The 25,611-nt window shown below is 47.1% G+C and overlaps 1 long non-coding RNA gene across 1 annotated transcript in view; it reads left to right on the top strand.

The window, feature by feature from the left end:
* The window catches only part of LOC123456353, a 54,746-nt gene that overhangs the window by 7,839 nt on the left and 21,296 nt on the right, over window positions 1-25,611 (top strand). The window contains exon 2 of the long non-coding RNA XR_006634486.1: window positions 4,153-4,291. This is a non-coding gene — a long non-coding RNA (uncharacterized LOC123456353). The remainder of the gene's footprint in view (window positions 1-4,152; window positions 4,292-25,611) is intronic.

Raw genomic sequence — 25,611 nt, 5'->3', positions numbered from 1 at the left:
AAAATGAAAGCCTGGCCCTCCCCTGCCCCGGGCACACATTCCTGCGTGCCTTCGCAACACCTCACGATCAAATCTAACGTCTGCAGCCTATTTCTTTTTAAATTTCATGTCTTTTCGTTCCATTAGTCTATTTTTGACATCTGTATATGTGTGTGGCGCGCATGTGCGTATGCGTGTGCATCCGTGCGCACGTCTGAGCGCGTGTGCACGGATGGACGCGTGTGTGGAGACCAGTGGTCGATGTTAAGGATTTCCTTAGTAGCTCTCTTCTTGTGCTTTGAGACAGGGTGTCTTGCTAAAACAAGCTCATCAGCTTGGTTAGGAGACTAGGTAGCCAGTAGGCCCCCAGGGGTTCCTGGTCTCACTTTCTCCAGAGCTTTTTCACATGGGTATTGGTGGTATGAACGCAGGCCCTCCTGCTTGCATGATAAACTTCCCTTACTGAGCCATTTCCTCAACCCCTCCAGTCTGCTTGTAAAGATCCCTTGAGCTGGTACCTGTCCCTTAATTTGCTTAACATGGGACATAAATTCTTTTTTGGGGGGGAGGACACAAATTCTTGTCTTTGCCTCGGCTGTGCCCTGTACCAGGTCTGCCCTCCCTCCTTTCCCTGGCGCATTCCTTGGCTTAGATATCTTCTGATTCCTCGGGTTTCCTCTGCCTCCCTCAGAGAACATGCCAAACTCCCCTCCCCGTTCCCACAGCACCTGGTAACTTCCGTTCTCATGATGAGACGATGGTGAGAACACCTGATGCTGCACACGGTGCTTGAATATATGTTTCTCCATAAATTCTAGCTCAACCAAGCCAGCAAAAGAGAGGAAAGTAACGGAGGGAGGGCATGATTCAATGGTGCTCACAGGAACACTTGTGATGTAAGTTGTTCACTAAGGGATCACATGTGGGTTTTTCTATCCCTAATTTTCTAAATTTGTGAACACTCCATGAGATATCTGACACACAAGAGATATGAAAAACATAAATGAACCAATAAGTTTAAAAATTAAAATGTAGGGCTGGAGAGATGGCTTAGCGGTTAAGCGCTTGCCTGTGAAGCCTAAGGACCCCGGTTCGAGGCTCGGTTCCCCAGGTCCCACGTTAGCCAGATGCACAAGGGGGCGCACGCATCTGGAGTTCGTTTGCAGAGGCTGGAAGTCCTGGCGCGCCCATTCTCTCTCTCTCCCTCTATCTGTCTTTCTCTCTGTGTCTGTCGCTCTCAAATAAATAAATAAATAAAAATACTTTAAAAAAATAAAATAAAATGTAGCCAGTGTGGTGGTGCGCGCCTTTAATCCCAGCACTCGGGAGGCAAAGGCAGGAAGATCACTGTGAGTTCGAGACCACCCTGGACTACATAGTGAATTCTAGGTCAGCCTGGACTAGAGCGTGACCCTACCTTGGAAGAAAACCAACCAACAAACAAAAAATTAAAAGTTAAAAGAAAATATTGCTGACTCATTTTTAAAATTTATTTATTTATTTTTTTGAGGCAGGGTCTCACTCTAGCCCCGGTTGACCTGGAGCTCAGTCTGTGGGTCAGATGCTCCTTGAACTCACAGCAATCCTCTTCCCTCAAGTCTCCTATGCGCTGAGCGCATAGACACGAACCACCACTCCCAGCTTTTCATGTGCTGATTTCTTGGCAGGCGCCAAACATAAGTAAGGCATAAAGAAATGAGGAAAGGGGGCTGGAGAGATGGCTTAGGGGTTAAGCGCTTGCCTGTGAAGCCTAAGGACCCTGGTTCGAGGCTCGATTCCCCAAGACCCATGCAAGCCAAATGCACAAAATAGTGCATCTGGAGTTTATTTGCAGTGGCTGGAGGCCCTGGCATGCCCATTCTCTCTCTCTCTCTCTGTCACTTTCAAATAAAAATAAACAAAAAAATACAAAATCAAACAGAAATAGATGAACAAAAATTGATGAAGAAGGAAGATGATACTACTATCTGTGCATTTTCTGTACCACGCTGGTGCACTTCCACGTAGAGTTTCAGAAATAAATGCAAAACTCTGGGGCAATTTTGGTGGGGGGTACGACTGGGAGACTGAAAGTCTCCTGTCACCAAACCATGCCAGGCTGTGAGGTTCTGTGCTGTGGGGAGGAGGGTCTGCTCCGGGCTTTGCGTGGCTTAGCAGCTTCCTCCTGCCTGTACCTGTAAGCTGTCAGAAGTCTCACTCCACACCCAGGTGACAACCAAAATGTCTCCAGACCTTGCTAAGCCTTCCAGGGAGGCAAAGTCATTCCTACGTTAGAACTGTTGATTTACATCTATGGACGGAGGGGGGATGGATCTGGTCTGAAGACAAAAAGCCAGTTTATTAAACAATTCAGATACTTAGGTGAGGCAAGAGGCTTGTAAGTTAAAGGCCAGCCAAGTTTAGTGAGACCTGGTTTGAAAATAAAATAATGAAAGGGTTCAAGTGGTAGAGCTCCTGTCTAGAATCCCCCAGTGAGGGGCTGGGGGTGTGGCTTGGTGTTGGAGCTCCTGTCTAGAATCCCCAGTGAGGGGCTGGGGGCATGGCTCAGTGGTAGAGCTCCTGCCTAGAATCCACAGTGAGGGGCTCGGGTGTGGCTCAGTGGTAGAGCTCCTGTCTAGAATCCACAGTGAGGGGCTGGGGGCGTGGCTCAGTGGTAGAACTGTCTAGAATCCACAGTGAGGGGCTGGGGGCGTGGCTCAGTGGTAGAGCTTCTGTCTAGAATCCCCAGTGAGGGGCTGGGGTGTGGCTCAGTGGTAGAGCTCCTGTCTAAAATCCCCCATGAGGGGCTGGGGGTGTGGCTCAGTGGTAGAGCCCCTGTCTAGAATCCCCAGTGAGGGGCTGGGGTGTGGCTCAGTGAGAGAATACTTGCAGAGCATGGATTTCACTGGCTATAAATTTCACCTCCTGGGATAGAGAAGAGGGAATCAGCAAAGGTCTATGTCTTTGGATACATGTTCTGTATTTCCATAGGGTCTCAGGTTGTCCCTGTGCACTTGGAATCTGTGCATTTCATCCAACGTAAATTTGATCTCACAAGACAAATGTCTGTATACAAATGCTGAGCTCCAGTTAAAACTGCGCTTGACTTCCAGTTCAGAAAGGTTGATAGTGGTGAATGTAATAAGGGCACTTTTTGCATGCATGTGTGTATGTGTTTTCATATGTGTGTGGAAGCCAGGGACAACCTCGGGCATTATCCTCTGGAATGCAGTTCACTACTATTTTTTTTTCAAATTTTTAAAAAATCATTTCATTTTTATTTGAGAGAGACAGAGAGAGAGATAGTCAGATAGAGAGAGAATGGGTGCACCATTGCCTCTAGCCATTGCAAAATCTCCAGACACATGCGTCACCTTGTGCATATGGCTGATGTGGGTACTGGGGAATCGAACTTGGATCTTTCGGCTTTGCAGGCAAGTGCCTTTACTGCTAAGCCATCTCTCCAGCCCCCATTCACCACACTTTTTGAGACAAGGTCTGGAGCTTGCCAAGTAGGGTAGACTGGCTGGCCAGTCAGCCCCAGGGCTCTCCCCGCCTCCGCCTCCACCTCCTCAACGCAGGGATCACAGGTGTGTTCCACCATACCTGGCATTTTTATTTTTATTTTATGTTGAGACAGGGTCCCACTGTAGCCCAGGGTGACCTAGAACTCACTCTGTAGCCCAGTCTAGCCTCAAATGCACGGTGATCCTCCTAGCCTAGCCTCCTTAGTGCTGGGATTAAAAGTACGAGCCACCACACCTGGCACTTTTATGGTTTATGTGGGTTTTGGAGATCAAATTCATGTCCTCATACTAAGCAAGCCACTTTACCTAGTCAGTCACACCACCAGCCCAAGAAAGAACCTTCTAAGCCATCTGTTGAGGACCCTCCGAGCCACTACCTCCTAGAGCTGAATGTCTCCTTTGTATATTGTAGGAGAGTCAGAGGCATTTGGCCAGGGTCTTCCTCCTCTGGCTTTACAAGAACACTTCCTTGCAGCCCCTCCCTGTTGCTTCTGTGGACACTTGGGATTAGCAACCCGTGAAGGTGTATCAGGGCTGGCAGACACAGGTGTGCCCAAGAGACCCTGCGGTCCCCAGTAAGGGATGGCTATATTTAGACCCACTGGGCATCAGGACAGGGTCATCCTGGCAGTTGCAACATGTCACATCGTCTTTTCTTGGGCTACAGGAAGTGCAGGCTGACCTCTGCCTGGCTGGCCAGCAAGAACTGAGCAGAGTGTCAGTACCGGACAGCCCGCCGTGCCAACGCCCACCCCACCACTGTGATTTCCTGCTCAGGGGATGAAGTGAACCGACCCGTCACATGGGTGGGTACCAGCTTCCCTTACTCGTTCGGTAAATATTTATCAAGCACTAGCTGTGCTGAGAACAAAGATGTGATTTCTGCCTTCTTGGAGACAGAAAACCAACAAAAGCTGTAATAAAGATTGTTAAAAGAAATAAAAAGAAATTCCGTGAGTGAGGAACCAATTGCAAAACTTCATTTGGCCAGACTCTGTGCTCACTATTTTGGGCACCAGAATGTCATCCTTGCAGTAGAGAATCTACCAGCACCCTGTGTTTTAAATAAGAAGTGGGTGTAGAGCCGGGCATGGTGGCGCACGCCTTTAATCTCAGCGCTTGGGAGGCAGAGGTAGGAGGATCGTGGAGAGTTCGAGGCCACCTTGAGAATACATAGTGAATTCCAGGTTAGCCCGGGCTGGAGTTAAACCAAACCTTGAAAAACCAAGAAAAAAATAAATAAAAGTTGAGTATAGTGGTACACGCTTGTAATCCAAACATTTGGGAGGTGTAGGCAGGAGGATCAGGGGCTCAAGGAGCTCCCATTTTTTCTCTCTCTCTCTCTCTCAAATAAATAAATATAAATATAACATAAATATAAATAATATAATATAAATATAATAAAAACAAACAAACAAAAATAATAATAAGATGGAGAGCAATTGAGCAATATATCTGAGGTTGACTTCTGGCCTCCACATGCACACTCACACACATGCACATGCACCCACACACATTTGAACATGTTTAGACACGTGAGCGCACGCATAAGCACACATGCATTTTTTTTTTCTCAGTTACTAACAGGGAAGCCCAGATTCAGTCCCTCCCTCAGGTTCATCTACTGTGCTCAAGAGCTGCATATTTTCTTCCCCAGCTCAGTAGCATGGTATTTTATTTCATTTTTTCATGTTTTGTTTTTTGAGGTGGGGTCTCACTCTAGCTCAGGCTGACCTGGGATTCACTGTGTAGTCACAGGGTGGCCTCGAACTCATGGCGATCCCCCTACCTCTGCCTCCTGAGGGCTGGGATTAAAGGTGTGCCCCACCACGTCTGGCCATTGGATTTTATTTTGGCATCCTGTGAACCTCTGAACAGTGATCAGCTGGGCTGGTGTCAGTATCAAGCACACGGTCAGTCTCAAACAAACAGAGCCCTTGCTAACTATAGGAGCCTGGGACATGGCTCAGTCTTTTAAATATTTTATTGTTTGTATTTATTTGAGAGCGAGAGAGACAGAATGGGTGTGCAAGGGCCTCCGGCCACTGCAAATGAACTCCAGATGCATGTGCCATCATGTGCATCTGGCTTACGTGGGTCCTGGGGAATCAAACCTGGGTCCTTAGGCTTCGCAGGCAAATGTCTTAACCACTAAGCCATCTCTCCAGCCCTGACATGGCTCAGCCTTTCTTACTGCATGTTATAGCTACGTTCACATTATAAAAGCAATTTATGGGAGGAAAGGCATTGTTTTGGTTTACAATCTCAAGGGGAAAGTTCATGGGCAGGGGAAAAATGATGGTGTGGTAGTTTGATTCAGGCATCCCCCATAAACTTAGGTGTTCAAAATGCTAGCTTCCCAGCTGATGGAGATTTGGGAATTAAAGCCTCCTGGAGGCGGTGTATTGTTGGAAGCAGGCTTATGGGTGTTATAGCCAGTGTCCCCTTGCCAGTGTTTGGCACACTCTCCTGTTGCTATTGCCCAACTTGTGTTGGCCAGGGGGTGATGTCCACCATCATGCCATCGTTTTCCCTGCCATCATGGAGCTTTGCCTCGAGGCTATAAGCCAAAATAAACCTTTTTTCCCCCACAAGCTGCTCTTGGTTGGGCGATTTCTGCCAGCAATGTGACTGTGATAAATGGTATGAGCAGAAGCTGGACATCGCTCCGGCCACAGCAGATGGAAATACAGCAGCAAGAGAGTGAGTCAAGCTCTGGCAAGTGGGAGCTGGCTGTAATCCCCACAAGCCTGCCTCCAGCCCCCCCCCCCAAAAAAAAAACACCTTGGGCTGGGGAGATTAAGCAGGTAAGAGCTTGCGTGTGAAGCCTAAGGACCCGGTTCAAGGCTCAATTCCTCAGGGCCCACGTTAGCCAGATGTGCAAGGGGGTGCACGCGTCTGGAGTTCGTTTGCAGTGGCTGGAGGCCCTGGCACGCCCATTCTGTCTCTCTATCTGCCTCTTTGTCTCTCTGTCTGTTGCTCTCAAATAAATAAATAAAAATAAACAAAAAATATTTTTTTAAAAAAACACACCTCCTCCAGTAAGGCTCCACCTACCAAACTGCTGACAGCTGGAGACCAAACATTCAGAACCCACGACTGTATGGGAGGCATCTAATGCACACCAGCACACTGTACAGATGTGAGAAACTGTGTTCAGATCCCCAGCACACACATAAAATGCCCAACACAGTGCTGCATGCTTGTAACCCCAGGGTTAGGGAGGGAGAAACAGAGGGATCCTTGAGGCTTACTGGCTAGCTTATCTACTGGAGACTGTCACGAAAAGCAACGTGGCTTTTTTTTAAAAAATTTTATTTATTTATTTATTTGAGAGACAGACACAGAGAGAAAGACAGATAGAGGGAGGGGGAGAGAGAGAATGGGCGCGCCAGGGCTTCCAGCCTCTGCAAACAAACTCCAGACGCGTGCGCCCCCTTGTGCATCTGGCTAACGTGGGTCCTGGGGAACCGAGCCTCGAACCGGGGTCCTTAGGCTTCACAGGCAAGCGCTTAACCGCTAAGCCGTCTCTCCAGCCCACAACGTGGCTTTTTTGTGCCGTCCACACACATGTGCACATGCCGGATACCAACCAGCTGTGCTGCTGGCCTCTGTGTGGACTGTATTATACCTTTTGTGTGTGCATGCATGCATTCCTACATGCGTGCACACAAGCACAACACACATGTACTCATGACAAAACAAAAAGCTTACTGTAAAAACAAATACCATGCTACTCCTGCTGGAATCCTCATATACCTTATTTAACATTTTTATTTATTTATTTTACAGAGAGAGAGGGAAAGAGAGAGAGAGAGAATGGGTATGCCAGGGCCTCCAGACACTGCAAATGAACTCCATATGCGTGCACACCCCCCCCCCCGTACATCTGGCTAACGTGGGTCCTGGGGAATTGAATCTGGGTCCTTTGGCTTTCCAGGCAAACGTGGCTTAACCACTAAGCCATCCCTCCAGCCCTTATTTAACTCTCTTTACCTCTTTCTTTTTTGTGGTTTTGATGAATAGATAATGAAGATGCAGTACATATAGACAATAGAATTCTACTCAGCAGTAAGGAAAAGTGATATAATGAAATTTGTAGGGAAATGGGCGGACTTAGAACAGATCTTCTTCCTCTTTCTTTCTTTTTCCTTCCTTCCTTTCTTTCTCCCTCTTTCTCTCTCTTCTCCCTCCCTCCCTCCCTCCCTTCTTCCCTTCCTCCCTTCCTTCCTTCCTTCTTCCCTTCCTTCCTCCCTTCCTTCTTTCCTTCCTTCCTTCCTTCCTTCCTTCCTTCCTTCCTTCTTGCAGGGTCCCAATGTAGCCCAGGCTTAGCTGGAACTCAGTGTGTAAGCCAAGCTTTCTTCAGCCTTAGGATGATCCTCTTCCCTCAGCTCCCTTGTTCTGAGATTGTAAGCATAAACCTCCATACCCAAGTTAACTCTCTCTCTCTTGATTGCATCAGGAAGCCATGCGTAAAGCTGGCACTGTGGCTCAGTTGGTAGAGTGTGCAGCATAAACTGTAACCCCAGCAGTCAGAAGTGAAGGAGAATTAGAAGCTCTAAATCATCCTCAGCTACATAGCCGCTTGGGACCCAGGAGGCCCTCTCCATCAACAAAGGAGAAGCCGGGCATGGTGGCGCACACCTTCAATCCCAGCACTCGGGAGATAGAAGTAGGAGGATCACTGTGAGTTTGAGGGCACCCTGGGACTACATAGTGAATTCCAGGTCAGCCTGGGCTAGAGTGAGACCCTACCTTGAAAAGAGAGACAGAAAGAGAGAGAGAGAGAGGAGCTATGTGCAGTGGCTAACCAGCAACGCCAAGGTTTATGTAAACGTGCACTGTGATTCTCACACAATGACAAAACTACCTCAGAATGTAGTTCCCAGAATGCGTCCCTGTCATGAAGCCATGCAGAAGTCTTTCTGAAAATCTCCTTGCTATATAAGCATATAATATTTGCTAGTTCAAAAAAGATTAAATTAGCTATTTGGCTTTTTGCTGTAAAATGGGTAGAACCAGAGATCATCACTTTCAGCACAAAAAACCAGACTCAGAAAGACAAGTATTGTATGTTTTCTCTCATATGAAGAATCTAGATTTATAAAAAAATAAAAATAAAAAAAAAAGACGAGAGTAGAAAGTAAATTATTTAGGAAGAGGCCTAAGGGATTTGTGAGAAGGTAATATGTAATGAATATAATCAAAGGATATCATACACATGTATGGCAATTTCACAATAAGCACATTACTTTGTATAATTAATATACGCTGACAAAAACATTAAAAACAACAACAACAAAGAGAATAGAACAGCTGTGTGACTAGAGCGATGCTTAATTGAAAGATTAAAAAGCAATCACTTAAGGTGCTGCTTTCTTGGTGAACCTGGTACCAGCACAAGGGTGAAGGAGATCAACACAGAGAACAATCAACTCCTACCAAACCAGAGATCCAGAGACACGGAGGCTCCCAAGAGCTCATCACTGAAGCTGACCAAAAACGAACCCAACATGGCTCAGGGAAATTCGCAGAAGAGAGGCCGGAAAGAATGTCAGAGCCACACGTTGGGTCATGGTACCCAGAGACATTTCCTCCTACCCATAACTGAGGGCTAACTCCACAGTGCACGGCCCATACACCCCAACAAGGAGGGACCGGGGGAGGACAGGGAAGAGGCTAACAATGGTACCAACTTGACTGTATCCACTGAGTACAAAACTAATTAAAAACAAAAAAACGCAAGCACTTACCATATCTGGTCCTGGTGTAGGATCTGGGCAGGGGCACCAGCCCTGAGCGTGGAAGGTGCAGCTCCAAAGGAGAGGCGACATGTGCCTGGGGCACTAAGCCTCCTGGGTCCCATCCCTGGCCTCGGGCACCTGGCTGCGAGGAGCTCACAGGATTTTCAGGTGACTTCGAGGGACGTGGGCTGGATGTCACCCTTGTCATGAATCTTGCCTGTCTCTGCCGCCTCCTGACATCCACCAAAGAATCGCTCCCGTGCCCCCCTTGGGACGGTGGGCAGCTCCCTTGGGCTCTTGCAGGAGAGGTGAGCACTTCGGGGCCCAGCCCCACGGTAGGAGGCAGAGATGTGAGAGCAAGATGCTCCCCCAGGATTCCTGTCACTGAAAACGAACTTAGCAGGGTGCTGGTGACCCGGGGAGCAATTCCTCCTGGGGAGAAGAGAGAAAAGAGAGATCAGCGTCGCTTCCTCAGCAATTTAGAAGATTCTGAGCCACAAATGTATTTCAGCAGGGGCAAAAGGAACCCTCACATAACCAACACCCACCATTACACATGACCCCTCGCAAATGCAAGGCACCTCCACTAGGTCCAGCCCGATTCAGTTAGCCCAAGTGACAATTGAAGATACCCAGTTTGACCATTCACGGAGTCAGTGGATAGCCAGTGGATAGCCCTGTCTATCCATGTTTTCTTTCCATCTTTAGGACAATTTTTTTTTCTCTTTTTTCGTTTTTCGACGTAGGGTCTCACTCTAGCTGAGGCTGACCTGGAACTTACTATGTAGTCTCAGGCTGGCCTCGAACTCACGGCGATCCTCCTACCTCTGCTTCCAGAGTGCTGGAATGAAAAGCATGCGCCACCACGCCCGGCTTCACTTTAGGACAATTTTTATCAGTCTTGTAAATACAGCAATACCTACTGAATTTCCACTCATGTATAAGCCATTTATTAACATGTATGTAAAAACCAGGCTTGGTGGTGCACGCCTTTAATTTCAGCCCTCCGGAGGCAGAGGTACAACGATCTCTGTGAGTTCGAAGCCAGCGTGGGACTATAGGGTGAGTTCCAGGTCAGCGTGGGCTAGAGTGAGACCCTAGCTTGAAAAAAAAGGGGAGGGGATGTGTGGATACAGGTCCTGGTGAGATTCTGCATGTGTAACACACCATCTGCAGCATAGACCTTGCAGAGCTATAAAGCATGAGCATTTGGATAAAACTGGTAGTCCTTAACTGACAAATGGTGGATGGACTGATGGACAAAATTGGTATTCAGTAACTGATGAACGGCGGATGGGCTGGTGGATGAGTAAAAGGAAGTGCATGGATAGGTAATGCATATATGGAAAAGGCAGGTGGATAGATGCATGGAAATGTGTGTAACTTGATAACTAGATGGTTGGACAGATGAATGGTTGGAGAGGTAGAGAGTTGGATGACAGGGTGGTTACAGAGGTAGGTAGATGGGTGTGTGAGTGAATGGATGGATGGATGGATGGATGGATGGATGGATGGATGGATGGATGGATGATGGATAGACAGACAAATGGATGGGTGGATGGACAGGTTAATGTATGGATAGGTGAATAGTTGGATTATTGGATGATCAGATAATTGGGTAGGTGGGTGGATGGATAGAAGATGGATTACCCAACAGATGGATGGATGAATGAACAAGTACATTGCTGGGTAGATGTACGACCGGGCGGCTGAAGAACTGAGTGCTAGGAGAGGCTGATGGATGAGGGAGTGGATAGAAGAACTGATGAGGAGATAAATGGGTAGATAGGTGGTTGGATGGGCAGGTGGATGGGTGGATGAAAGAACAGAACATGAGTGAGTGGGTCGATGAAGAAAACATCCAACACCCTTAAAAAGCAGTATCCAACTCAACCCATCATGAATCCCTCCTCACTTCGTTCTCCATCTCAGCCTGGTGCTGAGAGTCACCCTACTCTTTTTTTTTAAATTTTATTTTTCGTTTATTTTTATTAATTTATTTATTTGAGAGCGACAGACAGAGAGAGAAAGAGGCAGATAAAGAGAGAGAGAGAGGGAGAGAGAACGGGCGCGCCAGGGCCTCCAGACACTGCGAACGAACTCCAGACGCGTGCGCCCCCTTGTGCATCTGGCTTTACGTGGGTCCTGGGGACTCGAACCTGGGTCCTTTGGCTTTGCAGGTAAGCACTTTAACCACTAAGCCATCTCTCCAGCCCCAAATATTCTTTTTAATGTGTAATCAATATTCTCATGCGTGTGTCTGTCACAGGTCAACACTGTCTTCCATAGTCACTCCCCACCACGTTCTTTGAGTCAGGACCTCCTGCTGAACCTAGAGCTCACTGGTTGGGTTACGCTCCCTAGGCAGGGAGCTCCCCTTCCCAGCCCTGGGATTACACGAGGGTGCCGCCACACCTGACAGGTTCACGCGGGTCCTAGGAACCCAGCCTCGGGCCCTCATGCTGATGTGCCAAGCACTTTATCCACGGCCTCATCTCCTCAGCCAAGACCAGAAGCTTTAAGTCACAAAGTAGTCCAGGCTCCGTGTGAAACAGTGTGAAATTGAACAACGGCGTCTTGTCCGAAGACTTTGGCTTCACTGTGGCTGAAGCAGGCCGTGGTGCTCCAGGACTAGAAAAAAACAGATCTAGGGCGTAGGACCAGCAAGGATACACGTGTGAAGGTGACAAGGGACTTTAGAACTTATAAAGAAGACAGAAAAGTTGAGTGGATGGAACCTGGAGTGCCAGGTATCAACAAGAGAAACTACAGAACCGAGCTTTCTAATGGTGTGCGTCATTACGTGTTAGTTAGCTGGGCTACAAAGAGAGAACCCTCTCTCTCCCTCTCCCTCCCCCTCCCCCTCCCCCTCCCCCTCCCCCTCCCCCCTCCCCCCCCTCCCCCCCCCCCCTCCCCCCTCCCCCCTCCCCCTCCCCCTCCCCCTCTCCCCTCTCCCTCTCCCTCTCCCTCTCTCTCTCTCTCTCTCACACACACACACACACACACACACACACACACACACACACACATCAGAATCCCAAATAGAATACATTATCCTCCCCACTGTCTGTCCGGAAAAGTCAATGCTAATCACAGCAGTGTAAACAAAGCAAAGACGTGGGGGGGTAATTCTACCGAGTTCTGAGGCGCCGAAGTATTCATGCATTTCCTTTTAAATCATTATAAAGTTGTCCTTTTCCTTGTGTTAGCTCTGGACTTTTACAGGGCGGACGCCTCACGGATTAGGCATCCTCTGATTTTCCACCTCAGGGGCAAAGATCAGAGGCTTTGTTGCCGTCTCCGAGGCCCATTCCATTACCGTCCTGCCAACAACTTCCCGCTGGTTTTTCAGCTCATTCTTCTGGCTGATACTTTTTCCAGAAAGTGCTACTCTTTCTAACCCCAAGGCCTTTGGCCTTTGTGTGGGTGTGCGTGCATGTGTATAGCGTCCAGAGGACAACCTTGGCTGTCATATTATTGGTTTTTAAAATATTTCTTAAAATTTATTTTTATTTATTTATTTGAGAGAGAGAGAGAGAAAGAAAGAGGCAGATCGAGAGGATGGATGATCCAGGGCCTCCAGCCACTGTAAATGAACTCCAGACGCGTGCACCATCTTGTGCATCTGGCTTTACGTGGGTCCTGGGGAATTGAACTTGAGTCCTTTGGCTTTGCAGGCAAGCGCCTTAACTGCTAAGGCATCTCTCCGGCCCTCATAGTGTTTGTGAGACAGGAACACTCGATGACCTGGAGCTCACCACCACTAAGCCAGGCTGACTAGATAGCAAGGTCCGAGGAGCCTCCTGTCTACACGCCTCTCTTGCAGTGGGCTGGTTTGTGGGTGCTGCCGCATGGGTACCAGGGATCGAACTTGGGTCTTCACGTTGGAAAGGTAAGCACTTTACACATTGGAGTTCTTTCCCCAGGCCCCCGGCACTGAGTTCTTTTTTTGATGTTGTTTTTGTTTATTTTTCTTGTTTTGTTTGGAGACACAGGCTTATATAACACAGAGTGGCCTTACACTCCTGATCGTCTTTCCCCAAGTGCTGGGTTCCAGCCATAGGCCGCATCGTCGGCACTGACACTGAGTTCAGAGAGAACTTTCTTAGCTGGGCAGTGAGAGCAAATTGGGTGATGCTCCCTCCACAAGTGATGCCAACACAGTTTTCGGTGCCCTGAATGCAAAATTTGTCACAGTCAGTTCCGAAACATACCCAGGGCTGGCATGAATTTTTTTTTTTAATTTTTTTGTTCATTTTTATTTATTTATTTGACAGTGACAGAGAGAGAAGGAGGCAGATAGAGAGAGAGAGAGAGAAAGAGAGAGAATGGGCACACCAGGGCCTCCAGCCACTGCAAACGAACTCCAGATGCGTGTGCCCCCTTGTGCATCTGGCTAACGTGGGTCCTGGGGAATTGAGCCTTGAACTGGGGTCCTTAGGCTTCACAAGCAAGCGCTTAACCGCTAAGCCATCTCTCCAGCCCTGGCATGAAATTTTAAAGAGATGATTCAGATAAAGGTGAGATTCTCAACTTTACACTTTATTTTTTCAAGACGATAAAGCTGCATATGTTTACTATGCGGAAACATATCTACTATGTGGAGCTCTTAACCCTATCCAAGTCACATATACATCATCTCACATAACTCATTTTATGGTGGGAACATTTACCATCCCCTCTCGTGGCTTAAAAACATTATTTATTTGAGAGAGAGAGAGTATGGGCATACCCAGGGCCTCTGAAACGAACTCCAGATGCACACATCACCTTGCATCCCTGGCTCTGTGTGGGTACTGAAGAATCGAACCAAGGCCATCAGGCTTTGCAAACCAGTTTCTTTAACCACTGAACCATCTCTCTAGCCCCATCTTTTGGCCTTTTCAAAAATACTACATAGTTGCTGGTCATAGTGTAGTGTGCCTGTAATCCTAGCACTTAGAAGGTTAACGTAGGAAGCCTGCAAGTTCTTGGCCAGGCTGGGCTATGTAAAAAGACCCCATGTCAGGCTGGAGAGATGGTTTAGTGGTTAAGATGCTTGCCTGAAAAGCCAAAGACTCCTGGTTCGACTCTCTAGGGCCCACATAAGCAAGATGCGCAAAATGGCACATGCATCTGGAGTTTGTTTGCAGTGGCTGGAGGCTCTGGCATGCTCATTTTCTCTCCCCCTCCTCTCTCTCTCTTTTTCTCTGTCAAATAAATAAATAAACAATATATATATGTATATATATATTTAAAAGATCATATGTCCTGCCAGACGTGGTGGTGCACACCTTTAATCCCAGCACTCGGGAGGTAGAGGTATGATTGCTGTGAGTTCGAGGCCACCCTGAGACTACATAGTGAATTCCAGGTCAGCCTGGGCTGGAGTGAAACCCTACCTCTAAAACAAACAAAAAAAAAAAATTGAGAATACAATATCAACATTAGCTATAGCTATCATGTTATGAAACAGATCTCTTTAACTTCTCTTATCTCTGTGTTTAAAAAATACATTTTATCATTGGGTGTGGTGGTGCATGCCTTTCACCCCAGCACTCGGGAGGCAAAGGTAGGAGGATTGCCATGAGTTCGAGGACACCCTGAGACTACAGAGTGATTTCCAGGGCAGCCTGAGCTAAAGTGAGACCCTACCTTGAAAAAGAAAAAAAAAAAAAAAGTATATATATATAAAATTTTATTTATTTGAAAGAGAGACAGAATGGGTGCAGGAGGGCCTCCAGCCACTTCAAACAAACCCCAGATGCCATGCCCCACCTTCCACATCTGGCTTATGTGGATCTTGGGGAATTGAACCTGGGTCCTTGGGTTTTGCAGGCAAGTGCCTTGACTGCTAAGCCACTTCTCCAGCCCTAACTACAGTTTGGCATTATTTGAGTAACATCACTTCAACCCATGAGCAACTTCCCTCGCCTCTGGCAGCCACTGCTCTCGTCTTAGTTTCTAGGAGATTAGTCTTTCCAGATTCCACACATGAGTGAGAGCCTTTGCAATTTAGTTTTCTGTGCCTGGCCTATTTCACTCAATGTCTTCTATGTTTATCGTAGTGGGGCAAATGACAGGCTTTCATTCTTTCCTATGGCTGAGAAGCCTTGCACATTCTCAAAGCTTTATCCATTCCTCTGTTGATAGACACCGAGGTTTGATTCTGTATCTTGGCTGTTGTAAATAGTGCTGCTATAAACGTGGCACGCAACAAACTTTTGAACACAGCAATGTCATTTTTTTTTTGCACACATTCACACTGTGGTTCACAACAGCTGCACCTACTTTCAAAATCCTGCATGACCAGCTAACTGACTAGAATTGCGGTGTGAAGAGGTGGTCATACTGCAGGAGCATGGCGAAATTACCGTGTTGTCTTAGCTTCTGTAATGGTCAATGAACAGTCTCTTCTGTGTCTGTTTTAAGCATTCTGTGGGTGCTGGTTTGCGTGTCAAATGGGATCATGTGTTTTGAATACCTGGCCCCCAGCTGGTGGCAGTTTAGGAAAGTTGTGGCGCCTTTGGAAGGGGAGGCCCTATGGGAGGAGGTGTGTCAGTGAGGGCAGACTGTGAGGTTTAGCATTCTGGCCCATTGGCTAGCTCACCCAGAGTACTTACTTCTCACCACGATGGCAAGATGTGATGTCCCATCGCTTGCTCTGCCATGGCAAAGGGCCCCCTCTGTCCTGGTCTGATCCAGGTGTCGCCCATAAACTCAGGTGTTCTGAATGCTAGCTTCCCAGCTGATGGAGATTTGGGAATTAGCGCCTCCTGGAGGCGGTGCATTGTTGGGGGTGGGCTTATGGGTGTTACAGCCAGTGTCCCCTTGCCAGTGTTTGGCACACCCTCCTGTTGCTGTTGTCTACCTGATGTTGGCCAGGTGGTGATGTCCACCCTCTGCTCATGCCATCGTTTTCCCTGCCATCATGGAGCTTCCCTTCAAGCCTGTAAGCCAAAATAAACCTCTTTTTTCCCAAAGGCTGCTCTTGGTTAGGTGATTTCTACCAGCAATGCGAACCTGACTGCAACACCCTCAAAAGCAGTATGCTGAAAGAAATTCTTTTGCCCACAAGCTGCTCCTGGCTGGGGATAACAGCAAGGAGACGTTCATGGTTCTAGCAGTTCGGGGGCCTCTTGCTGGCATGAAGTCAGCTTTGGAGAGGACCAAGTGGCAAATAAAATCACAAGGTCAAGAGGACATGCAGGGAGGGATCTTACAGGTTGGCAGGGTGCCAGAAAGGTCAGGTTAACTCTTACAACAACCACTCAGGGACTGCTCTGATCATTTCCAGTCACAGCCCCCTCAATGGCCTTAAAACTTCCCATAGGCTCCACCTCTTAAAAATATCACTGCTTTGGTTAAGGGGGCTAAGTTTCCCACACATGAACCCTTTGGGGACAACCCATGTCTTCCTGATGCTGAAATACAGCTTTCTCTCTGAAAGCCCAGGGGCACCAAGAAGACTTTGAACAAGGAGACTTGTCAAGTTCCTGCATATCCATCCATCCATCCATCCATCCATCCATCCATCCATCCATCCATCCCGTGACTGTCCAGTTCTCCATCAAACCTGGCCTAAAACATACCCAAGTAAAGGGCTTGCCTTGCAAGCACAAGAGTTTGGATGCAAAGAGCCCACGTCAAAGCCAAGTACGTTGGTGCATGCCTGTAATCCCAGCGCTGGGGAAAATGTGACGGGCAGATCTCCAGGGCAGGTGGTGGGCCAGTCTACTCTAGCTGATGAGCTTCCGGTCAGTGAGGGAACCTGTCTCAATGAAGGCAGTTGGAGTGACTAAGGAGGGCATCTGAGGTTGTCCTGGGGCACTCACACCCAGACGTGTGTACCCACACACGGGTGAGAATGTATATGCCACACACACGTACAAAAACTCCCCAGGCTTTCCCATGGCTGTGAGCTTTCGTCTTCAAATGTGCTTATATCGCGTGAAACTTATACGGAGAGATGGCTTAGTGGCTAAGGCACTTGCCTGAGAAGCCTAAGGACCCAGGTTTGGTTCCCCAGGACCCACATAAGCCAGATGCACAAGGTACTGCATGTGTCTGGAGTTCATTTGCTATGGCTAGAGGACTTGGTGTGCCTCCCCACCCCTGCCTCTCTCTCTATCAAATAAATAAATAAATAAATAAAAATATCTTTTAGCCAGGCGTGGTGGCGCACGCCTTTAATCCCAGCACTCGGGAGGCAGAGGTAGGAGGGTCGCCGTGAGTTCAAGGCCACCCTGAGACTACGGAGTTAATTCCAGGTCAGCCTGGACCAGAGTGAGACCCTACCTCAAAAGCCAAAAAAAAGGGCTGGAGAGATGGCTTAGCGGTTAAGCGCTTGCCTGTGAAGCCTAAGGACCCCGGTTCGAGGCTCGGCTCCCCAGGTCCCACGTTAGCCAGATGCACAAGGGGGCGCACGCATCTGGAGTTCGTTTGCAGAGGCTGGAAGCCCTGGCGTGCCCATTCTCTCTCTCTCTCCCTCTATCTGTCTTTCTCTCTGTGTCTGTCGCTCTCAAATAAATAAATTAATTAAAAAATATTTAAAAAAAAAAAAAAAAAAAAAGCCAAAAAAAAAAATATATATATATATATATATCTTTTAAAAGCTTATACTGAATAAGATGACATGCTTTTCTTGAGTTAATCTATGTTTTTTTTTTTATAGCAGTATCAGCCATTGATCCAGTAATGCGAACAAAGAAAAGATGCCTCCTTTTTTGTCATTCATTATTAGAGTACTAATATTTTCAGATCTTTAATCTGAAGTAAAAAAAAAAAAAAAGTTAGATAAAGTTAGTGACTACAAAATGAGACCTAAATGAGGAACTCAGAATAAAATGATATTCTCAGAAAGGCTGGTGCTTACGTCTCATGCCTTAAGGGATTTAAGTAAATAGTAGGTGAAAGTTCTGTGTAAACATGGCCGGGAGCCAGTGTACAGGGAGAGCTGCGATCCGCTTACCTGAACCATTGTCCTCAGGAAGCACCTGTGAGCGGGCTGGTCCTTTCTGTCTTTCTTCCTCCCCTCTCCTACCTGTTTCTCTTTACAAGTTTCATCAGAACAGAACCTTAGCTTTAAAGCCTAAAGCCCTGAGAGAATTTGCTGGAAAGTTTTCATCTAGCACTCCAATTATTCAAATCACTAAAGACCAGTTAGCACATGTCAGTTTAAGAAAATTTCCGTACTTGGTAAATGTAATTATTATTATTACTATTATTATTATTATTATTATTATTTTCTTTCTTGAGACACGGTCTCATGTAACCCAGGCTGACCTCAACCTCACTGTGTGGCGGAGGATGACTGTGAACTCTGAACCGCCTGTCTCTAACTACTGAGGGCCGGGGTGACTCTCCTGTGCCAGGCTGGCATGTGCTAAGGATGGGAGCCAGGGCTTCATGCACACAAGGTGAGCGTCCTACCAGCCAAACTGAACTGTGCCCAGCCCTGGTTTCTTTTTTTTTTTTTTTTAATTATTTATTTATTTATTTGAGAGCGACAGACACAGAGAGAAAGACAGGTAGAGGGAGAGAGAGAGAATGGGCGCGCCAGGGCTTCCAGCCTCTGCAAACGAACTCCAGACGCGTGCGCCCCCTTGTGCATCTGGCTAACGTGGGACCTGGGGAACCGAGCCTCGAACCGGGGTCCTTAGGCTTCACAGGCAAGTGCTTAACCGCTAAGCCATCTCTCCAGCCCCCTGGTTTCTTTTTTGGCCCTTTTGTATTTCTATCACATTCCCCTCCCATTTCTCTCTCTCTCAGCCCCTACCATGCCCACTAATCCCCTACTTCTTCCCAACTAGTTCCTGGGTAAAAGGAATTATCCTTTTTTTTTAATGAATGTGTATGGGGGGGGGCGACATGCCTGGGCCTCTTGCCACTGCAAATGAACCCTGGGAGCTTGCTTGCACACTGTTTGCATCCAGCTTATGTGGGTGGCTTGGGAATTAAACCCTGGGCTAACAGGCTTTGCAAACAAGCACCTTTAACCACTGCACCATCTTTGCAACCCTAGTTCATATCTTTCAAGGATTATAAATTTATATATGATATATATATATAATGTTATATATATTACTTTTTTGTTTTGTTTTGTTTTTCAAGGTAGGGTCTCACTCTGGTCCAGGCTGACCTGGAACTTAACTATGCAGTCTCAGGGTGGCCTTGAACACTCAGCAGTCCTCCAACCTCTGCCTCCCGAGTGCTGGGATTCAAGGCGTGAACCACCACACCTGGCTAATATATATATATATATATATATATATATATATATATATATATATATATATTATATATATATATTTTTTTAATTTCATTTTTATTTATTTATTTGAGAGAGAGAAATAGGCAGGTAGAGGAGGGAGAGAATAGGCATGCCAGGGCCTCCAGCTGCTGCCAACAAACTCCAGATGTATGTACCCCCTTGTGCACCTGGCTTACCTGGGTCCTGAGGAATCGGACATGTGTCCTTTGGCTTTGCAGGCAAGTGCCTTAACCACTAAGCAATCTCTCCAGCCCTAATTTTTTAAAATATATTTTTTACGTTTTATTCTTACTTTTTTTTACTTGAGAGAGAGAGAGAGAGAGCAAATGTATTGATTACAATTTTTATAACCAATCCATGAGATGAGTATTACTCAAAGATATTTTAAAAGGAGGGAAACTGAGCCTTGGGGAGATGTTATGCCAGTATGGGACAGCTAGCAATGGTTAGAAGGCCACTAGGCATAAACTCTTGGTGGCTCTAGTTAGGGCGGGTCATTCATAATGGTTTGACTTTAGCGTTGCAGCAGAAGAGACGAGACCAGTACAGACAATAGTTTGAATTTTGCTCCTATCCCAGGCTAGCAATATGCCACGTGATATTCTCTCGAGCTCCTGGGCAGTCAACGGGACCTGCAAGTCCCAGTCAGATACAAGATCATGAGAGAAATAGTAAAAACATGTTAACATAAAATAAAATAGGGCTGGAAGGATACTTCACAGTTAAGGCATTTGCCTGCAAACTCGAAGGACCTTGGTTCAATTCCCCAGGACCCATGTTAGCCAGGTGCACAAGGGGGCACACGTGTCTGGAGTTCATTTGCAGTGACTGGAGGCCCTGGCGTGACCATTCTCTACACCACCCCTTCTTTCTCTCTGTCAAATAAATAAATACAAATAATTTTTTTTTTAAAAAGCAGGGCAGCCGGGTAGGGTGGCGCATGCCTTTAATCCCAGCACTTGGGAGGCAGAAGTAAGAGGATCGCTGTGAGTTCGAGGCCACCCTGAGACTACAGAGTGAATTCCAGGTCAGCTCTGAGCTAGAGCAAGACCCTGCCTCAGAAAACCAAAATTAAATGAATAAAATTTAAGAATAAAATACAATAAGAACATATTGTGCCTGGGCTGGAGCGATACCCCACAGGTAGGGTACTTGCTTTGCAGGTATAAGGACCCACGTGAAAACAGGGATAGTGGTGCGTTCCTGGAAGCCCAGCACTGGGGAAGTACTACGTGGTGCATCCCTCTGTTCGCTGGCCAGGCAGCCTAGCCCAAAGGTTGGGTTCCAGGCCGAGAAAGACCTTGTCTCCGAGAGGAGTGAAGCAGGTAGTGGAGGCACACATCTTTAACCCCAACATTCAGGAAGCTGAGATAGGTGGATTGCCATGAATGTGAACAGCTTGGGCTACAGGGTGAGTTCTGGGTCAGCCCGGGCTCGAGTAAGACCCTGCCTCAATTATACAAAACAAAACAAAACAAAAAGATTCTCAGAGATGAGCAAGAGAGCTGCTTCCATGCTGAACCTGACAATCAGCGCCAGGGGGAAGGAGACAGACCCTGAGGACACTCAACACCCACCAAAGCAGAGATCCAGAGGCTCTGAAGAGCTCATCACTGAAGGAGACTGAAAACTCACCCATCAGGGCTTAGGGAATTTTGCAGAAGAGAGGGCGGAAAGATTGTTAAGAACCACAGGTTGAGACATCATGCCCAAAGGCATTCCCTCCCCCCCCCAAAAAAAACTGACTACTGCTCCCATAATGCATAACCCACAACCCCATGGGGAATCCCTACAACCCCACTGAGGAGCGTCCCCAATGGAATGGGGGCAGGGATGAGGGAAAAGAGGGTACCAACACATGATGTATCCATATGAAATATGTTCTTAATAATAACATTTAAAGCCGGGCGTGGTGGCGCACGCCTTTAATCCCAGCACTTGGGAGGCAGAGGTAGGAGGATCGCTGTGAGTTCAAGGCCACCCTGAGACTACAGAGTTAATTTCAGGTCAGCCTGGACCAGAGTGAGACCCTACCTCGAAAAACCAAATAATAATAATAATAATAATAATAACATTTAAAAATAAATAAAGTTTTTACAAAAAAAATAAACATCGTCCTTTGGGCTACAGAAACACGCACACATTTAGACAAGTATACAAACACACAACACACACATGCTCAAAAACAAAACACAACACCGCAGTGTGCTATGTATCTAAGCTGTGACAATAACTTAAAAACTTAGTTCTCACAAAGCACATATGTAAATTTCTATTCTTCCTCTGGACCCCTCTTGGCACACATGTATGAGTCTCTCGTGGTTTCCTCTCCCCCTTGACAGCCTGGCTGGGAGCAAATGAGGGGTTCTTTTTTTTTGTTATTTAATTTATTTATTTGCAAGCAGAGAGAGAGACAAACAAAGTGAGAATGGGCGCACCAGGGCCTGCAGCCACTGCAAACAAACTCCAGATGCATGCGCCACCTTGTGCACCTGGCTTACGTGGGTCCTGGGGAATTGAACCCGGGTCCTTTGGCTTTGCAGACAAATGACTTAACCACTAAGCCATCTCTCCAGCCCAAGGGGGGGAGGGTTCTTTTTGTCCTACCTTACTTTAGAAACTTTCTTGCATGGCTACATATATGATCTCTCTTTAAACCCTGAGCTCTTTCCTCTCTCTGAATCCTCTGTGACCTTTTATGCGGCTTAAGTTCTCCGCTTTGCTTTCTGTGTATGTGTGTGTGTGTGTGTGTGTCTGTCTGTCTGTCTGCCTGCCTGTCTTCCTTACAGGAGATGTGGAGATTTTTCTCTGGGTCCCTTCCCCAGGCTGGCTGCAAAGGTAGAGACCTTCTTTTGGCTTGAGTCTTTCTGCTAGCCCTTCCCTCTGGATTCCAGCTCTCCCCCAAATAACCCTAATAATTCATAACTCTCTGGGTCTGTATTTTTTTTTTTTTTTCAGTGCTGAGGACCAAACCCAGAGCCTTGTGTTTGCTAGGTTCTATATCTCCAACCCCAACTCTTGGGGTCTGTATCTTCAATTCTTTGCTAACTTGCTCAAGAACCTAAAAGTTGGAGTACATGGGCACGGAATCTCCTGTGTCTTTATGGAAGTTAATCCCCTCCCCAACCCACCACAGGACCCAAAATTCGACACCAATTTCAGGGAATTAGCAATTCATACATTGTTTGGCAACTGAGAGAGGTATCCTGGGCCACTTCTGGGAACCAGAAACTCCCGCGTTGCCAAATGGCGATGAGAAGTGAAGACATTCAGTGCCAACACTCACAACTCTGGCATTTCATAGAAAGCAAGAATAGGCTCCAGCCTCATGGCTCTAGTTGTGGAGGCTGAGGTGGATATGGGGCTGTAACACAAATACGGATTCAATCGAGTTCTGAGAGGTGATTCTGGGAACGGCTGTGATCTTATTTATCATAAATCTCTAGGGCTGGAGAGATGGCTTAGCGGTTAAGCGCTTGCCTGAGAAGCCTAAGGACCCCGGTTCGAGGCTCGATTCCCCAGGACCCACATAAGCCAGATGCACAAGGGGGCGCACACATCTGGAGTTCGTTTGCAGTGGCTGGAGGCCCTGGTGCGCCCATTCTCTCCCTGTCTAATAAATAAAAATGAACAACAAAAAATTAAAAAAAAAAAAAGAAATCTCTAAGGAAAAAAAAAAGTGTACAAAGTGGGAAGGAAAGAGGCAGTGGGTTTTTAGGTAGTGGGAGGCTCTGTTTTCTTTAGTGAGGAGAGATGAAATCAGTGAGGCCTTCCTGGGGTTTTGCAGGCATGTGTGGGCTCAGCATTGTTTTGAAAGGTCCATGTCTGTACAGCATAAAACACAGTCTCCAACGTGCAGTGAAGCGGGGAGACACAGGGCTGGGGTAGGCAGGAATCAGCCTGGTCCCCGAGGAGAGAGCCCACAGTGTGGAGAAATATCTCAGCAAGATGTATTGGTGAGGAGGTGAATTTAGGAAGGAGGTAGAGGCAAGGATGGCGTTAAGAAGGCTGCTATACCAGGAGGCAGTCCCAGAGTTAGCATGGCCAGGAGGCAGGGGAGAGAGGCACATGGGTAGAGAGCTCTGAGGGATGGCTTGCCTGTGAAGCCTAAGGACCCAGGTTAGATTCCCCAGGATCCACGTTAACCAGATGCACAAGGGGGCGCACGCGTCTGAAGGTTGTTTGCAGTGGCTGGAGGCCCTGGTGCGCCCATTCTCTCTATATATCTGCCTCTTTCTCTCTCACACCCTCTCGAGTAAACAAAACTAAAAAATTAAACAACAACCCAAAACAAAACAAAACAGAGAGACAAGTTTGGAGAGGGGTAGCCTCATTGGGTGATGGATGGCGCGATCATTTCTCTCTCTGGTCCTCTTCCTGTTTCCTGCTCCGTGGAGAGTGTATCTTCTCTGCCTTTCTCTCCCTCTTTCTCTCTTCTCTCTTTCTCTTCATCTCCTCCTCTTCCTCTCTACCTCCTCTCTGACTCACCTGTTGTCTTTATCCCTTCCCCCCCAATCTAACCTCACTGAACAAGCTAGCCAGTGAGCTTCATTTTCTCTCTCTGTCTCTCTCTCTCTCTCTCTCCTTCCCCAGTTCTGGAATAATATGAGTGTACTACCACATCCAAAATTTAGGAGGGTTCTGGGAATCTACACTCAGGTCCTTGTACTTGTGTGGTAAACGTTTTACCCACTGAGTCACCCCCGCCCCCACAAACACACACACCACCACACCATACCTGACCTAAACTTTCTGATCCTGTCACCTCCACCTTCAGAATGCTGAGATTACAGGTGTGCACCACCACACCAGGATTATACGGTGCTGGGGATGAAGCTCAGAGTCTCCTGTATGCCAAGCAAGCACTTTACCAACTAAGTAACATCTCTACCCCTAACCTGGGACTTTGTCACCTCTTTTTACGCACACACATGCACGCACACACATGCACACGCACACGCACACAGCCTTGGAGGCCCATGAATTCGGTGGATGCCGAGAGGCTGTGAATTTGAATGTGGAGGGAGGATTTTGTTTTTTAACTAAACATTGCAAATTACAGTTCCTGGAAGACAGCACCACCCCTCCAGGCCCTGAGAAAGCCACAGGGACAGGACACAGAAAAGCATCAAAGGGTTATGATCTCAGGCAGTTAGCTGAGAAATGGGGAAGCTGGCGTGGGCATTGTTCCCCCAGCAAGGTGAGATGGCGGAAGCTCCGAGCTGTGAACAGGACACACTGCCCAGCCCTTCCTCCTGCTATTATGGTCAGGCTCCAGGCTGGGGGCACGGGTGATGTTGAAATCCTCTGGGTTACCTAGGAGCCAGCCTTTTGGTGCCCACACGGGCCAAGTTTCCCTCCCCCCACCCCCCTTGGCAACTGTTGCCAGAAAGACAGTGAAAAAACAAAAAGCCAAGTTTGGGTTTTACCAGCAACTAGTGTTGGGCTAAATACAAAAAATAATAATAATAATTAAAAACTCTGCTCTCTCCTTCTGCCCAAATTCTGTAGTTTGGATCATGCTCCCTAATCCCCACATGCCTCATTTTTCTCATGCTTAAAATGGAGATTACAATAGCAAGGACTGAAGATCACTGTGTGTCGTAGCTGAAACCCAATGTCAGTAATTTCAGGCAACTCCCCACATGCAATACAGTCCACTTGTAACGGCCCTGGCAGGATGGATGATATCCAAGAGACATTGTGCCCCATCCCTTCAGCCACCAGACTCTTAAAATAATGTGCTTCAAGACGTCAAAAACTCCCCTGTGAATTTCTGGTGTTTTTAATATTTATTTTTATTTATAAAGAGAGAGAGAATGGGTGCACCAGGGCCTCCAGCCACTGCAAATGAACTCCAGGCGCATGTGAGAGTGAGACCCAACCTCAGGAAACACACATACACACACACACAAAAGAACATCTAAAAATCCTCCAGAAAAAAAAAATTAGTTGCAGGAACTCCTTGAAAATGAGGGTCTCCAGTCTGAGCCAGATGCTCAGGACCTATTTAATGAGTGACGAAGGAGGGACTTGGGACTCTATACTTATATATATATATATATTTTTTTTTTGTATTATTTGGTTTATTGAGGTAGGGTCTCCGTGTAGCCCAGGCTGACCTGGAATT

This window comes from Jaculus jaculus, chromosome 21 (genome assembly GCF_020740685.1).
Source record: "Jaculus jaculus isolate mJacJac1 chromosome 21, mJacJac1.mat.Y.cur, whole genome shotgun sequence".
In the NCBI taxonomy this organism is placed as follows: domain Eukaryota; kingdom Metazoa; phylum Chordata; class Mammalia; order Rodentia; family Dipodidae; genus Jaculus; species Jaculus jaculus.
This window is presented reverse-complemented; position numbering and strand designations above follow the sequence as displayed.